This window comes from Colossoma macropomum, unplaced genomic scaffold (genome assembly GCF_904425465.1).
Source record: "Colossoma macropomum unplaced genomic scaffold, Colossoma_macropomum, whole genome shotgun sequence".
Classification (NCBI taxonomy): Eukaryota; Metazoa; Chordata; class Actinopteri; order Characiformes; family Serrasalmidae; genus Colossoma; species Colossoma macropomum.
In genome coordinates this window covers 58,716-73,107 of record NW_023495846.1, presented here as the reverse complement: position 1 = coordinate 73,107, position 14,392 = coordinate 58,716, and the positions used below count along the sequence as shown (strand labels likewise).

The window sequence follows — 14,392 nt, the reverse complement described above, 5'->3', positions numbered from 1 at the left end:
TACTTCCACAATGAACGGCAGGGTTGGGGCTAGATGTTTCAGAATGGGAGCAGTAGTAAATCTGGACTATAGTTCTACAAAGCCTGTTTCAGCGGCTTCATTCCATTTCAGCGATTTGGGTTTTCGCTGTAACAAGGATGTCAAGGGGGCAGCAATTGCTGAAACCACGGAAGAATCACCAGTAAAAATTTGTGAACCCAAGAAACCTTTGCAGTTATTTGACAGAGTGGGGAGTTGGCCGATCTTTAATAGCTTTTTGTCATTGTCCTTCTGAACCCATAACCCAGAAAGGAAATCACAGGGAAGTCACATTTGCTCAAGTTTTAAAAAGCCATTTCAGATCTTAGTGCTTCATTTAGGCCATTGCAGTATACTGTTTTTAAATTGTTGTTCCAACCACTTATAGCTGTTAGGGTGCGAAAGCTAAGCGAGTAATCCAAAGCCGTGCTTTTCCCTTGTTTGATGTGGAGGTGTCACTGCAGAGAATGATCCACTATTTAAATAATAGCTACTCTGTGGGGGTCTGGACCATTAAAGTACAGGTGAAAGGGGGCTAACAAAGTATATAGAGAAATAGATGGTCTACATTCTGTAAGTGTAGACCTACAAAGGTGAGTATGGTAAATAGAGCTGGTAAAATGGACAATGAATGTAGAAACAAGGTGGGTTTAATGATTTGGCTGGTCCATTAATATGAATATTTATGCAATATGCAAATTAATTGTAAATTAATTAATTATTTAAATAATTATTTACTGTAATATTGTTGTATAAAGATGTATAAATAGTTTGATTGTAAGTAAATGATTACTTAACTGTTTATATTCTATTAAAACTTAAAAAAATATATAAAACAGTATCTATCATCATTATTTATCTAACTGGCAGCTAGGTAAGTGACGAACCTTGTTTGATGTGGAGAAAGTGGTTACTGTTACATTTCCCCCTCAGAGTGCTTAGAGGAATGTTTACCTTCATAAATTTAAACTGTCAAAGAGCAGCAAGTAGTGCTCGAATTCTTAGATTTCGGCATTGGACTACAACTCCTGTCTAATCTGCTGTTTCATTCAGAGCAAATCCAATTAAAAATGCTATAAAAACTGTCAGAGCAGGATCCATGGTCATAAAATGCTAAGGCGATTCTTATGGCTGAGGTAAGTTAACACTGGTCATGTGCAGTGGGCAGGAACAAGCGGCAACATCATTGCTGTCTAACTAGAGCGTTTCATTAATCTGTTTTATAAGGTTGGATGAAGGTTGGAATGCTGCCTACTTAGACAGCTGCCTAGACAGTGGACAGTGGCTACTAAGAGAGCTCACTAAGTAGTGGGACACATCCTAAGCTTTTGATCATCCTCATGAGGGACACTCTAAAGGAGGACTTGTTGTAAAACTTTGACAGCGTAATCAATCTCTGGGAGACTACACCTTAGAATTTCGTACATTGGCTGCTGCTAGTGGTTGAAATGAGCCAGCCCTGTTGGTAACATTTCATGAAGTTCTTAATGTGGACATTAGAGATGGCTTGCAAAGATGATGAACTTTCTTTAGTTATTTGTCTACATCAGCTTAAACTAGCCAATAAAACCACCGCACATCAGACATCAGCAGCTCAGTGATTCCACTCACCGATGCAACGTAATTCAACCCATCTCTCACAGGAGGAACGACTCTATAAGTGATATGGAGGACTATGCATGTACTGTGGCGCTGCTGGTCATGTTTTATGTGACTGTCGGGTGCAACCGAATAGACCTCAGGTGCTGACCCCAGGAAAGCGTGTGGAGTTGACTTCACATGCTAATGTAGTAAGTACAAAGAGGTTGTTTACGAAATCATTCCAGTTACCATTCCAGTCTCTGTCTTTTCAGCCCTAATTGATACTGGAGCTGAAGGAAATTTCACCAGTCTCTTGTGGAACAGTTCCAGATTCCTGTGGTTTCTGTTCAACCCTTCTCTCTGTCTGTCAGCAGTGGATGGAGACCCAGTAGGAAAGTAGTCTATCAACACACTCACCAAACCTGTATCCCTATATATCAGTGCTCTCCATAAAGAGGAGATTAGTTTATTGTGTTAGAATCTTCAGCCTACTCTGTTATTTTGGTCCTAACTTGGCTACATAAACATAATACCTCTACTTTTTGTTGAGATTCTCTGTGAAAAGATGTTCTTATGATGACAAATGCCTTCAAAGCCTGTCCACCCGAAAGGAGTCAAACGAGCTGGTAAACAAACTGAGTGTGATTGATCATCTCCCTCAGGAGGCAAGATCTGAGGCCGTGGAGTTGTGGTTTTCACAAAACCACAGTAAGTCAGAAGAATCTATCCTCAGTATCAGTGGTACTGCTAAGCTAACATCTTTGTGTACAAACACTGTAGATTATAGCACATCTACTCAGTGTAGATGCCACAGATCAGTGTAGATGCCACAGTGTGGTTTTCAAAAAAATACTTTAACTTTTAATAATTTTTGCAGCAAAAGTTGGTAAAGTTGAGCTCCTGGTGGAATGTGACCGCTGACGTATGTTGTATATTTTGGTGCTAGCTCAACCAATCACATTGTTGATGTGTGGTGCAGGAACCACAGGGAGCTGTGGACCAGGTCATATACAACAATATGAGTACATCCACTAGACGGCAGTCCAAAGTACAATGTTTTGAAAAAAAAAGGATGAAATTAATGCAGAGTGTAGACAGAAGGCTCTGTTTTTATCCGGATCTGTATTTAACGTGGGGCATAAATGAGCCTTTAGATTCAGCCAACACCCTTCCTGGTCTGCCTTTTTACACCACAAACTGTTTGTGTTTTAACTGCAGCACCCTCAGTGCCCCCACTCCCAAGGTCAATGTGACATACACATTGAAATTAAATAACTGATTATATACAGTATTGCATGAACTCTTCTTTTTAATACAGATAAAACATTCACTGCCAAAAACATCTACACCAAAACACATACTGTTCGTGCCATGCACAACATTGATACTTTCATCTATGTTCATTTCCTAAACTTTGCAGGTGAGATAATGTCACAATACAAACTATTAATATACTTTTTTCTCAATGTATAACTTTTGGCATGACTTTGTTTTTCTAGTATGTATGCTGCAACACTCTAATTTCCCTTTGGGGTTTAATGTTTTATCTTATCTGATCTTGTAGGCAAATACAAGTCAGGGCACACCTACAAAAGGCACTTTGTTGTAGGTCAGGAAAACACATGAACAGACATGTGTGTAACCCATTTAAATTAAATATGGAAAACTAGCTGCTAGAAAAATTATTTAAATTTAAATAATTAAACAAATATTATGACGTTACATTCTCAATTATTTTATTCATGCAGATTTAATTATGTATTGACCCATGCATACATACTTATATTCTGAGCTGAGATTCAGCCTTGACTGAAAGTACATGGCTATAAAAAACTTTTAAAAAGCTATATAAAAATAACTGATAATAATAATTTGAGTAACACAGAGAATCCTTTGAAAAAAAATCTTAGTTAAATTACAATTTAACTTTAAATTTAAAATTTTTACAGCAAAAGTTGGTAAAGTTGAGCTCCTGTGGGAATGTTCCACTGACAGCCTGAATTATCAGGCCTCCTATTTAAATCAGCCATCTTCAACACCCCAACTGGACTGTACAGAGGTTTCAGCAAAATTATGGAATCCTGTGACTACTCACCTTAATCACATTTTTACTGATTTATTTATTTTTTTTATTTAAGCACTTTGTCTTTATTTTTCCTTTTGATTGTTCTTTTCCTTTTATTTATGTAAACACATTGCACATTGCAGGGGTAACACTCAAAAACAGTGATGCAATTTGTTGTAAATGAGTTTTGTTTTCCTGTGGGCCTTCATGCTTTCTCCTAATATATGGGATTTGAGGTGAAAAAGGCTGAGAACCTATGACTACATCTGCTTGCAGATGACACCACAGTAGTGGACCTCATAGCCAATGGTGATAAATCTGCCTCCAGAATGGAAGTCGAGCAGCTAGTCTCCTTGTTCAGCACCAACCACCTGCTGCTAAACACGCAAAAGACTGTGGAGATGGTGGTGGACCCCCCTCATTGCCCACTCTGAACATCAACGGCTCTGTGGTTTCCACTGTGGAGTCACTCAAATTTCTGGGCACAAGTAGTAGAGGAACATGGTCTCTTTAGCCAAGAGAGCACAGCAGAAAATGTTTTTTTCTGAGACAGCTAAACAAATTCAACCTGCTGAATTCAAGTCTGATGATCCAGTTCTACACAGGGATCAATGAGTCCATCCTCATGTCATCCCTGACCATCTGGTTTGGTTCCTCCACCTCACAAGTACAAGCCAAACTCCAGTGCATAATCAGAACATGGATCATCATATGTTGCAATGCTTCAGGACATCTACATCAACAAGGTGATGAAGTACACAGGCAAAATTACAGCTGACCACTCTCACCCTGAGACCCCCCTCACAATTCAGGGCCACCTAAGGCAGAACAACCAGACATGTTAACAGCTTTCTCCCCACCGAGTGTTAGATTGGGCTAACAAAGTTTATCTTAATGTACACAGTCTTTTGTATGATCAATTTTTGAATGATTTTTTGTAGTTCTTGATCATGGGCATGAAGGAAAAGTTAGTGTAGAATTATTAACCAAACTCCATCAAGGTGTTCACTCTGTTTCTGATTATGTGCTAGAGTTCCATTTTGGCTGCTAGCAGTGGGTGGAATGAACCTACACTACTGGTAATGTTTCAACAAGGACTCAATCTGGAAATTCTCACTGAACTTGCTTGTAAAGATGACAATTTGTCGCTAGACCAACTTATCATCCTATCAATCTGGACCAACTCTAAAATGATTGCAAAACACATAGAACCAGGATTGCCCACAAACAAGGCCCAAATATCAGACTCCCTGTCATCAGGGATCCAGTCATTCCCATGATGTGAACAACCATGATGAAACCATGCAGTGCAATTAATTCAAATGGAGGATTGTGCATGTATTGTGCTGGTCACATTCTGCATGACTGTTGGGCCTGTCCACAAACCTCAGGCATCGACCCGGGGAAAAAGTGTGGGGTTGACTCCATGCACTAATGTGGTGAGGTTTCCCACATGGTTTTGAAGACTTTTCTCTTGCCTGTGACTTTGTACTGCCATCACAAATTCTCTGTCATATCAGTCTTGACTGATTTCAGAGCTGAGAGCAACTTGATCCACTGAAGACTCATCGAAGAGCTACAGATTCTAGTGGAACCCCTGAAATTACCCTTGAGTTGCCGCATTAGATTGGGGACCAGTGGGAGCTGGATTCATCACTCTTAAGACAACACCTGTTAGATTAAATACTAGTGTCCTTCACAGCAAAATGATAGCCTTTATAGTACTCAATTCTACCAAATTTTCCATAATACTACACCTATCATGATTGGAGAAGCATAATCCCTGTATTTCCTGGTCAGAAAGTGAATTGTTGTCCTGGTCTGAATTCTGTCTTGAGTCCCACGGTAACAATAAAGATCTACATCTATGCAAGTCCTGAGAATGATGCCTTAATTAAAATCTCTTCTGAATATGCAGATCTCCAGGAGGTCTTTATTAAAGGTTATGCCACTAAATTACCTCCCCATTATCCGTATATCACTAAGAGGTATCCTTACCCACTTCCATTATCGTTGTTGCTCTAGAACAGTTACGTGGAGCTCAAATCTTCATGAAATCAGATTTCAGAAGTGACTACAATCTCATTAGAATTCAAGAAGGGGAAGAATGGAAAGCAGCTTTTGTGATCACTAGCGGGCACTATGAATATTTAGTAATGCCGTTCGGTCTTTCTAACCCTCCGTCCATTTTCCAAGCCTTTATTAATGACATCCTAAGGGACGTGATTGGGATATTCGTAATGGCATATTATCCCTATCTACTCAAAAGACCCCAAAACCCACGTGGAACAGGTTCGCCTCGTTCCTGAATTGCTACTACAACATGTGTGTCAAAGGAGGAAAATAGGAAAGTGTGAATTCCTTCTTCAGTCAGTTTCCTTCCTAGGTTATTTCATCAGCACCAGTGGTGCCATTGCATATTACTCACACAAACTCCCACCAACCGAATGCAGTTGTGGGATACGCAATCACAAACTCTTGGCTGTTAAACTGGCTCTTGAGGAATGGAGACATTGGTTGCTGATGACCCCTATGTTGTCCTTACTGATCAAAAGAATCTTGGGTATCTATGTATAGCTAAAGGCTTAAACCCTTGTCAAGCTCACTGGTCTCTTTTTTTCTCCAGATTCAGATTTAGTATCAGTTTTTGTCCCAGGTCTTGGAATAACAAAGCAGTGGTGTTATCACATGTATTTCAAGAAAAAGAGTCAGAAAAAGTAGGTCTGGAGCCCAAGAACATTCTTTCCTCAAATATAACTATATTGTCTATTCATTGAGAAGTGGATGAGGAGATAGAAAAGGCCCTAGAGGGAGTCACAGTACCCAGTCAGATAAACTTATCACTTGGGCTCACTCTTCTCCAACATCAGGTCATGTGGGAGAGACATACACACAGAAACTCCCTTCTAATTGTTACCTGTGGGTGTCATTGACTACTGGTATAATAATTTCATATCCTCTTGCTCTACCTGTTCACAATGCAAAACTCCTAAGACATTACTGGCTGGTAAACTCATGCTATTGCCCCATACCTGTTAGACCCAGGTCTCACATTGCTCTTGACTTTGTCACAGATCTGCCTATTTCTCAGAGGTACACTGCAGTTCTCACTATAGAGGATAGGTTGTCATTCAGTGTTCAGTGTGTTCCCTTTTCTTCAGTGCCTACCACCTTTCAAACTGCAGAGACCGTCATCTAATAATGATGATCTGACAACACTGAATATTTCTGTGTGATCAACTGACGTTATTGACGTGTTCATATCTAAACATAAATCAAATGAACGACCACACCCAGGAGATCATTTGAATTTCTTTTGAATGTCCAGGAATTTTCACGCTGACTTACATGTGGTCTAGTTAGGAGGGGTTTGATGGTCCAAGAGGCTTTAAAAGCATGTGAGTATGAAAAGTTGAGACTGTGTAAGACCAACCTTGAAGGTGAGTTACATGTTATGTCTTTAAATGACTCATCTCTGCTGTTCTGTGTGATTCTGAAGGTGGCTATTGACCCAAATGCCTTTCTTTTAGAGAAAGAGGAAATATAGGCAGCCTTATTTACTTTAAAATCGTTTTCCCAATGGTTTCATAGCCACTTCGGTAACACTTTGACATAAACATGTCATGACAGGTGTCATATGCTGCCATGAATTGTCATGATGGATTGTGTTCAGTAATATAACAGTAATGACAAATTATGTTACGTAATGTAACAGTATCGACATATTATGTTCAGTAATATAACAGTATTGTGACAGATCAGTCATTATATTGATGTTATAACAGCTTATTTGTCAATACTGTTATATTACTGAAAAAAATCTCTCTTGACATCTACTATGAAATGTTTATGGCAAGATTACATCAGTGCAAATGTGGTGGACAAAATGAAAACAGAAATTACTTGTTCCACTTGTTAACTTCAAGCTGAATGGACACTTTTGCAGTTAAAAAAAAATATTATTTAATTTGACTGTCCAGGTACTGACCTAAACCCTGCTTCAGAATCAAGCTGTAAGTTTTTGTTTGCTGGAAGAGCTTCTGGAAACAACAATGACAGTAATTCAGAGTTTTCTCTCATATTGCTTAGTCATCTAGTTATTGTAATGTCACCATTTGAAATGAGGATTGATTTTACATTGACCAGCCATTAAAAGAAGCTCATTGTTTCTACACTCCTTGTACATTTTATCTGCTCTACATGTCTGATAGGTGCACTTTGTAGTTCTACAATTACAGACTGTAGTCCATCTGTTTCTCTGCATTATTTGAAGAGAAACAGATGGACTACAGTCTGTAACTGTACAACTACAAAGTGCTCCTATATGGTCAGTGGAGCTAATAAGATGGACAATGAACATAGAAGCAAGGAGGTGGTTTTAATGAATTGGCTAGTCTGTGTATATCAGTGTTCTGTGTCTCTTAACTGCCATTTTTTCAGACAGATGTAAGGAAATATAACAACATTTTACTGTTTATTGTAATTGTGTAGCTTTATTGTGTTATTGTTTTTTGTGTCTCTCAATCACTCTGTTTTTCCATCCAGCTCAGAGTGTATCTGGCTCTAGTGCTCCGCCTGCTGGTTGGGAGCACCTCAGTTTCTCAGGAACTGTTCCCGACAGACTGCTCTGATATTTACACTAACAGACAAACTCTGAGTAGAGTTTACACCATCTACCCTGCAGGTGACACACCTGTACAGGTGTACTGTGACATGGGCTATGACAGACAAACAAAGGATGGAAACTGGACGGTATGTTAGATTGTATTTCTCTAAAAGATTAGCTAAAGTATTGAGGTCAATTTACATCTGAGGCAATCTGTTGGAAATATTAATTATTACTGACTATTAGCAGCATCGGTATGAACGAACCTGTGATCTATCAGTATTAGCGAACTAGTGAACAGCTTGCAGTTATATGCATAACAAGTCCAAAATGGTCAGTGGTAAAATAATTAATTATTGTTTTAATTAGGTAAATACTTAACAGCACAGATGAAAAAAAAATAGTTATCAAATGTTCTTTTTTTGAGACGTTTACATTTTACTACTTTCTGTGATACTGTGAAAAAAGCTACATTTTCTCTAATATATGAAAGAACATAAAGCATTTTCACAAATAAAGCAAACCAACCATAGCCCACCTTTCACTAAACCCCACCCTTAAATATGAAATCATGCTACCAATCATAGCTAATTATATAACCAACCAGATAGCCAACATCTCAGGAGTTTGGAGGGGAGTCAAATTTTACCCATTTTTTAAAAAGACACAAGAGGAGAAGCGTTGCAATATCTCACGATACTTTACTTTTGATATTTAAGTACATTTCAAAGTACTTCTGTACTTTAACTCAGATGAAACACCTATTATTTTGCTTGAGTAAAAATACTAATGATGTAAATAAAAATAAAATTAAGCAAACGTAATTATATAAAATCCATCTGCTGCAAAAGTTTTGTATTTAAATTATATTCAGTCTAAAGTTCTATAAGAAGTCTTCATACTGCTTTACAGCATGTATGAAATGAAGTTTATCTTTACATCAGGTGATTCAGAGGAGAATACTGGCTGGGTGAGATTCATTATCATTCATTATCTCTCAGAAACACTGTGTAGAGACCAATTTTATCACAACTGAAACTGAAAAAATGAATTCTAAAGACAAATTTGAAAACAGATGAAACACATTTAAGTAAATGTTGTGGTCCCACTTTATATTAAGTGTCTTTAATAACTCTGTAGTTACATGAGAACAACATATGCAACAACAATGTAACTACTAATGATTTAGTCACTGTTACAGATGGATTACAGAAGTACAGCCTATGTAATCACACATGTGTATCAACTTCAATTTTGCCTCATGTAGATACACAAGTCTATCTTCATAGTTGTAACAGCCTATTCTCTCTCATGTAATTACACAAGGGTAATAGCTTAAATGTTATTACATTTGTAATCAGACTGGAACAGCAGATGTTTTTTTCAGCCCCAAAAGGAAGTGTGTAATAACTTACATTACAACATTACTTACACTGTATATGCCAGCTTTCCTAACAATTAGCTAGCATTTATGTTGCTAGTGCTGAGACACTGTAACCAGTTTCAGCTTTAAATCATTCTGTAATGTGACAGAACAGCAGACGTCCCCTTATCTTAATATGTAACTTTATGACATTAATTGTGTTGCATTATATTACCCCCAAACTGAAGAATGCACATGTGTAATTACATAAGCTGTGCTTCTGTAATCCACCTGTAACATTGACTAAATCATCAGTAATTACTCAATCTTAGTTTTTAAAGTGCACTTTAACTTCATTGAAATTACAATACAATTAAAATATAATCAGGACAACAGTTTTCTTATGTACATAAATATTAGTCAGGGTGGTCTGTGCACTAGTCAAAGGTAGGCAGCTGCCAAGGGCCCCATGAAAATTTCACTTAGATATACAGTACATGTTGATGTTAAATGACCTATTCTGAAATATATACATGACTATAGCGATTATTTTCAATAACTTTATTCGGTGTGACTGAAGACAAGCACAGCAGAGGAACGCAAAATGAAGGAAGAAAGAAAAGAGTCGATCTCTAAAGCTAACTTTGTTTTTTCAGTCAGAACAAAGTGCTCCAAAGGCTCAACAGGCTGTATGCAATGCTAAAGTTAATGTCAGTATAATTAGCTCCAGTGTTGAGGTATATGTATATGGGAGTCAATGAGTTCTCATACAACCTGCAGGTGTAGGTAATAAAGGGGTGCAGCTGGAATTAGCCATTCCAGTCTGGGCAGGTCCAACTAGAGACTCTCAGAGAGGAGTAGATGCTGTGACATAGGTTAATTACTCCAAAACAGTAATCCATTCAAGTTACTAATTACTTCTCTTAAACTGTTATCAATACATAATTATTCTTTTCTGGAAAAAGTAATCCCATTACGTCTACAATGCTCTGCACCAAATTATTTAAAAATGTTGGCAGATAGGTTTGCATGTTTCAAGCATTATTTCAATAAACAAACAAAAATAATCTGCCAACACAGTGAGAAAATTTCATTTAATAAAATTACTCAATAATGTCCAGAAGTAGTTTTATGCTCATTTGAGATAAAAATCATTGTGAAATCAAGTGGATTCGAAACACAAAATCATGTGCCATGGAGACTTCATTTGATCCCACTGGGTTATGGGATTTGTCTAAAATATTCCTTACAAGGGTATTTGCAAAGTCTCTTAAACTTAGAATCGAGCCTGAATATTCAGTTTTAGCACAGCAAAATAATAAAAAACTTTGGAAAATGAAGACTTCTTCATATTAGGGATAAGCTGTGTGTATTGCATCTTATGAAAAATAGTAACATTTTGGACCTGAATCTTCATGAATAACCTTTATGGCTGCTTTTGCCTTTGTATCAACAGGATTAGAGAACCTCTACCAGCTCACCAGCAAGAGAAAGTATAAGCTGAGAGTGGACCTGGAGGACTTTGAGGGAAGGAAGGTTTATGCTCAGTACTCTAATTTCTCTGTGGGCTCTGAAGTCGACGGCTACAGACTCCATGTTGGTGGATTCATCAACGGAGGAGCAGGTGAGATAGAATTAATAGCTATAGAAATAATTAAGGACAACAATAGTGATGGATACAGACAAGGCCATTGTCATGATCTTCCCTCGCAAATTTAATATTTATTCTGAACATCCCATTTAGAGCCACATATTTAAGCTACATATAGTGAATTAAATAGAGTGTAAAGAGACATTTTAATCTGTAAAAATGTAGTTGGTGGTAAACAAGTAGAATGAATAATAATCCTGTACGTTTATGCAACTACATCAGTATATGGGATTTCAAGTGGCCGCTGAATGTGCCTGTACCATTTTCCTGGTACCAGCTGGAGCACTACCAACTGTTGTTCTGATCATGTTACTGATGGTACAGTTTCACAATCAAGACTTCTCCCAGTCTCTCTGGTGGCAAGAACTGCCTGCTTGCTCAAACACTGGTTAAATTTACAGTCCCTTCCGAAGGTTTTGGAACCACAGTGCCAGCTCTTTTCTCTTTGTTATACATTGAAGACATTTGGGTTTGAGATCAAAAGATGAATATGAGATGATACCATAGAAATTCAGCATTGATTTCCTGATATTAACATGTAGATGTGTTAAACAACAAAGAACATGGCAGCTTTGTTGGCAGACCATGCTATTTTAGGTGGACAAAAGTATACAAACAAATAGTCTTAAAGTAAATTAACAACACTTAATATTTGGTCACATATCCCTTGCTAGCCATAACTGTATCAAGCCAGCAACCCAGTGACATCACCAAACTGTTGCATTCTTCTTTTTTTGATGATTTCAGTTTTTGTTTGCTTTGAGAGGTTTCAATTTTCAGTCTCCTCTTTAGGAGGTAAAATGCTGGTCAGTGTGTTGCATTGTTGCATGATGATGTTCCTCTTGATTAGATGTAAATTGACAGACAGAATGTTTCTGTACACTTCTAAATTCATTCTTTTGCTGCCATCGTAAGCTAAATTATCAATAAAAAGGAGTGAGTCTGTTCGAGAAGCAGCCATGTAAGCCTAAATCATGACATTACCTCCACCATGTTTGAGTGATGAGCTCATATGTTTTGGATCATGAGCAGATTCTTTCTTCCTCCACACTTTTCCATCAATTTGGCAGGAGTTAATCTTGGTCTCATTATTTCATAAAACTCTGTTCCAGGAGTTCTGTGGTTCACCTCTGTATTTCTTTATGAATTTCAATCTGGTCTATGTATTCTTAGTACTGTTTAAATCTTGTGGTATGGCCACTATGTTTCTGCTCCCCAAGTCTTCTTAGAACAGTGAATTGTGATCTCTTTACCCCTGGCCTGTGGAGTTTGTTGGTGATGTCACTGGCTGTTGTTTTTGGGATTTTCTTCAGAGCCTTCACAATGTTCCTGTCATCAACTTCTGTTGTTTTTCTTGCCAGACCTGTTCGATGTCTGGTTCTTAGTACTCTTACGTTTTCTTTCTTTTTAATCACATTTCAAATTGTTCTGTTTGATTTTAGCTAATTCTGTGTTTCAAAATACCTTACTTTTCTCCCACGGAAAGCGCTCTGGTCTTCATGTTGTTCATGTTTTTAGCAGGAAATGTAGTCTTCATACATACTCAAACCAAGAGTAGACATTCAGAGACTTATTTATTGAATTGTTCAAATAAATAAATCTAACAGGACACATCTGGGCAACAAGAAACACCAGTCAATCATATGTCCCAAAATTATTGCTCACTTGAAAAAGGAGTGGGCTCAAACAAAAGGTGTCACGTTCTGAGTTAACACATCTAGCTGTAAATATCAGGAAATAAATGCTAAGATTCTAATCTATTGTTTCATATTCATCACTTTGATGATCGCTATTTGTGATGTAATTTGTTGATGATCCCTAAACTCTCAGTGGTTAAAGTCCACTGAAATCAACATGTTCTAAGAATTTTAAAATGCACTCATTTCACACAAAATCTAAGTGGGAAGTGATTGTTTTAGTTACTAATAATGATGATTTACACATCTTAACATTTTGCACTTATTGGAAAAAAGAAATCATGTATGCAAACGTAAAACCAACTTTACTGATCATGAGACTCTTTCACGCTTCATTGTTCTTCCTTTCCATGTTAGTTAGAATATAAGTTAACACTAATGTGAGCTCAGTCTCTGCCAATAGAAAAGCATAATAATGAATGGCATAATAAAAAACTGCGAGCTGCTGCTTGTGAGGGGATTCTTTATCTTTCTCTGCTGGCAGCAGCCCTGATCCCTTACCAAACTAAAAAACTCTACAAATCTACAAAAATCATGTGACATATTAAGTGTGACAAATTTGTATGTGTTTTTAAAGGTAATCCTTTCCTCTTTCATTTTTTTCCTTATTATGTAACGCTGTTACATGTATTGCATTATTATATGACCCTGCACATGTCCGTCTGGATTGTCAGTGAGAACAGTGTTTATATAAAATATAAAGTGATTTTTAAAAATACATTAAATACCTATGTTTTGTGATATTTTAATGGGGAAAGCATGTCTGTAGTGACAGATCCTTCTGTCTGCAGGTGACTCACTGGGATTTCACAATGGACAGAAGTTCTCCACCTTCGATAAAGAGCAGGACTCTGATATGAATTGAAACTGTGCTAAATCTTACCTTGGAGCATTCTGGTACAATAATTGCCACCAGGCTAATCCCAACGGTATATTTCTGTGGGGAAAGGATGGCACCATTTTTGCTATAGGAAATGTGTGGTACACCTGGAAAGGCATTGATTATGGTCTCAAGTCCATCAGTATGAAGATCAGGCGTGTGCCTTAGACCCATATGATGGGTTACTCTTGTTTAAAATGAGAGGCAGAATCTGATATTCTTAACTAGCTTTTTTTTCTCTTTAGCATGTAAATAGATAGACACAAAGTTGAAATATTTTATCAGAAGAATGCTTTTCTACTCTCAAATCTGTGCATGTATTTTTCAATACATCAAGTTTAATAAAAAATGCTGTAGTACATGAAATAGTTTTTTGCATTATTTCTCAAAACCAAAGTGGTTTTATCAGAAGCATTGATCAGCAATCATTTTCTAAACTAAGATGTGATTATGATAAATGGAATTAGAAATAGTAAAGAGTTAACTAGCCAATTTGCTCACTTACACCTGCTCCAAATTTTCCATATTGGT

General features: G+C 37.3%; 1 pseudogene; it reads left to right on the top strand.

The window, feature by feature from the left end:
* The first annotated feature begins 7,642 nt into the window (after positions 1 to 7,642).
* On the top strand, positions 7,643 to 14,108 carry LOC118803129 (annotated as a pseudogene).
* The last annotated feature ends 284 nt before the right edge of the window (positions 14,109 to 14,392 follow it).